At 55.1% G+C, this 3,877-nt stretch overlaps 1 protein-coding gene across 3 annotated transcripts in view; it reads right to left on the reverse strand.

Annotated features, from left to right (window-relative positions):
* The window catches only part of Col12a1 (collagen type XII alpha 1 chain), a 129,804-nt gene extending 127,004 nt beyond the window's left edge, over positions 1 to 2,800 (reverse strand). For 2 of the 3 annotated variants that reach the window (XM_031345995.1, XM_031345996.1), the window contains exon 1: positions 1,396 to 2,800. The gene's annotated coding sequence lies outside the window, so the exon portion shown is untranslated. The remainder of the gene's footprint in view (positions 1 to 1,395) is intronic. The other variant, XM_031345997.1, reaches the window with a different exon arrangement.
* Positions 2,801 to 3,877: the final 1,077 nt, after the last annotated feature.

Raw genomic sequence — 3,877 nt, forward strand, 5'->3', positions numbered from 1 at the left:
AAAAAAAAAAAAAAACTTGAGACTTGGAAGAATTTAATCTTAGTCTAGTGCGCCACCTATCGGCTTCCTGACTCCGCATCCAGAATGAATCACCTCTCTTTGGGGTGTCTGATGGATAACTCAGCCTTCTCAGCCGGCCAAGAAATCCGTTCGTATACGTTTTAAAGAAAAGCTTCTCTCTCCTTCTTAGCCAAAACATTTATCGGAGTGCTTAGCAACACTTCATTGAGCATTCTCAGACATACATGTCTGAAAGCGGTAGCCCTTACGTGGCAGTAGGATTTCCCTCACTTCCCCCTCATGAATGAAAAGGAATCAACTGCCCGGAGTGGGGGCACTATGGGAACTGGTCCCTTTCGGACAACTCGCCCCTCCCCCACCCCTTGCTGCAAAAGATCAACTCCTTAACTCTCTCAAGTTAATTTTTTTTCAAACGCACACACAGGCACACATATGTTTCGTGGGCCCATCTAGATTCCAGGCGTCACGTGCGTCTTCTATAAAGGCTACCTAGGCAAGGACGAGCTTAGACTTATTTCTTCGCCTCCCCCCTCCCCCAATCCTATCCCAATATTCTTTAAAAGACTCCAACCTTAGAGCTGAGAGGAGATATACGCCAAAGATTGGAATTGGTCAGGGAATGGTGGCTGAGGAAGCCAGATGCAGGTCCCATTTGTCACTGCTCTTAAATGTGCTGTCTCCACACACTCTGATCTCTGCACTCAAAGATTGGAGGAGAAACCTCCTCAAAGGTCCCAATGACTGACCCTGGGTACAACTTAATCCCAATGCATTCAGGAGGAACCCAAAAAGGAAGTCTCAGAAGCTGCGAAAGCCGGCCTAACCCACCAGCCCTTTGAAAGCAGTGGAGGATGAAGCCAGAGCAGCTCCCCGGGACCATCTGGAGATGCCACTAGCGCCCAGTCTCGCCAAGCTGGAGCGCTTTCCACTGGCCCTCCCTGGAATTCTTCGCGGAGCGTACAGAACTTCACTTCGTTTTCCGGCAATGCCTTGTGCCCCTGCTGCAAGCCTGGGGTCCCTGGCAAAGCCACCAGATTATAAAGAGCGACCTACGCAGCCCGTGCACTTCACTGAAAGCGACAGCGACTATAGAGGGCATTCCCCTGCAGATGGACACACTGAGGTCCCACTTTGCACGGCGAGCAAGCCACCTTTCCTTCTCCCTCCAAAACTCCAAAGAACCCGCAAAGTTCCCGTGCCACAGATCTAGCTCGGGCACACGAATCAATGGCTTCCAAAGCCAAGCAGCCCCTGCCGGGCATTCTGCCAGCCCCTGGTTAAGGTGTAAGCAAGAAGCGACTTTCCTCCGGTTATCTTTGGGGGAGAGGCCACGAGGGGTGGGGGGATGGGATGGGGAACAGAAGCCAGACTGACCTGAGCCGGAGGTGACAGAGGGAGCGGGCGTCCAGCAGCCGGCGCGTGGGACCCCCCGGGCCTGTGAGGACGCTGCGCTCCGGGAGCACCTGGCGGCCGTGGGTGTGGAGAAGGCGACGGGAGCACCCTGCAGCAGCGCCTAGCGCGCGGAGCGGAGGCAGGGGGACTGAACTCAGCTGCCGGCGGACGCGTCTGCAGCGGTCGCCTTTGCCGACTGGGAAGAGACTCCGCGCCGCGGGCTACTTAATAGAGAGGGCTGTTCCCGGCTCTCAGTTTACTCGGTTACGAAACGCCTTGAGAAGGTGGAAGGCTGCCACGGGTGATGTATGCTCCTCGGCGGTGAAGGAGGTCTACTTTTGGGAACGTGTGCATACTTCGAGCATTCCTTCGGCGTGAGGTGGCGATCGCCGTAGTAGCAATGCCCCTCCGGGGGCGGGGAGGAGGGAGGGAGAGAGGGGGACAGCCGCAGCCGGGTTCCCTGCCAAGGGAGGCCGCGGACTCCTCCGCTTGGGGCGGGCTAGGGGGGGCTCGGGTTTCCCTATCCCAACGAGTTTCTTTAATACGTTTATTTTTCTAAGTTAAGAACAATGGAGAAGGGGAGATGGGTCTTAGTTTCAGAGCAGCGGGATGGGTATCCCCTTTGTCCCTCACCACACCATCTCCGGCTGCCACCACCGTCCCCACCTCCACCTTCCTCCCCCTCTGTCCTGGGTGCACTTAAAACCGATTTACAGGCTTTCCATTAACTAACTGTCTGTGCACGCGGCGGGCCTCTGTCTTTCCCAGTCTCCAAGCCGCGACTTTGAAAACTCCGACAGCCGCCTGCTCCCGGCTCAGGACAAGGATGGCTTTCCCAGGCCTGTCTGTCTAACCTAGTTTTTCAGGATAGAGATGGGAGCTTCGAGTCACAGCTTGAGAGTAAAAGCTGGCCCAAGTTGGGGCTTCAGGCAAGCTCTTCCCTTAAAAATTCCTAGAGGTGAAAAGGACGAAGAGGAGCTCGGGGACACGCGCACGCACGTCCTGAGAAGGCCAAAGAGGAGGCGGACACGCCGCCAGCACACCGGCTCTTTTCTGCAGCTCCCCTCTTCCCGGCACTCCACCCCTTGGACGCAGTGGGAGTCTGGCACTTGAAGCTGCCAAATTGTACAAGACGCATGGGAGGAAGCGTCCAGTAGTCACACGATGTTATCCGAAAAGCGCTCGAAGACGAATTCTTACACGCGTGTGTGAGCTCAGAACTCGCTTCCGCGGATTTCCGGGCCTCTTGAAGCCCAGAGAAGTTGCCTCAGCGGGGTTGGGCTAACGGGTACTGGACACAGGAGAGAGCTCGGGACACTGGAGTTAACCGCCCCTGGATGGCAGAAGCTCAGAGCACACCTGACTTAATTAAGCCTTTCTTCCCTGCTTGATCTCACCTCTGCAGATTTGACCTTCCCTCCTCTAGGCGCGATAGTGTTGGGATTGACCAAAACTCCCTGCATGCTTTTTCCCAGTCCCCTTGCTTCTCACCTCACGGGCATGCACGGGCTGCCTCTGGCCAGAGCTAACCAGAGCAACAGAGGAGTCTAGAAGAAAAGAAACGAGAAAAATGAGAATGGCCACCTCTGCACATTCTTGGAGCACGCAGGGCCCACTCAAAGGCCGCCAAGCAACTTGCACAAAGCGCCCACGCAGTGTGCAGGCTTTTCCCTCATGTCTCCACAGTCCAGGCGTCCTACTCCAGCCAGTGTGTGAGCGTGTCCAGAGAATGCAAACACCAGTGTGTGAGACACAGCTGATGTTTCACATCCCTGTGATGCTTAGAGCTACCCCAGGAGCAGCGAGCCCCTCTTCAAGCATGAAGGGCTTCCGAGCCTGCTCTTCAGCAGGACACAGGCACGTGCAGGGAACAGAATCCAGTATGGTCCCCAGACACGAGAAGGAAGGTGGCAACAAGACAGACCAGGGTCATGGTCCCAGCACCCCACTGTGAAGATGAAGGATTACACCAGCCATAGAAGGAACACGCGCGCGCGCGCACACACACACACACACACACACACACACACACACACACGTGCACGCACACCTATCTAGAAAGGGAGAGCTGCAGGAGTGAAGAGTGTCTGTCCCTGTCTTCCTCTTGCTCAGTCTGCAGCCTGAGCGACAAGGCTCAGGGAACGACAGGCCCCCAGGCAGGGGCTCCTTTTGCTCTAGTCATTCTTAGCTGAAGGCTGGGGAAAAAATTGCTGCAAGAAAGGTAGGTGAAGCAAACCAACAGCTGCAAAAGCCCTTCTCGCCCTCAGAAAAACAATCCCTGTGCAAAATTTCATGGTTCTAGACGAGGCAAGGGGATGACTTGCTGGTAAAGGAGAAGGTCACAAATGTATCCAAGCACACTTATTCACAAGGGGCCATGGGGCAATTCAAATCCTCGCAGCCTAAAGTCTGATTTGTTTGGTCTCCTGGCCCCTGTAAACTTGACTCCAAGTACAGTAAAGGT

This window comes from Mastomys coucha, unplaced genomic scaffold (assembly GCF_008632895.1).
Source record: "Mastomys coucha isolate ucsf_1 unplaced genomic scaffold, UCSF_Mcou_1 pScaffold23, whole genome shotgun sequence".
Lineage (NCBI taxonomy): Eukaryota > Metazoa > Chordata > Mammalia > Rodentia > Muridae > Mastomys > Mastomys coucha.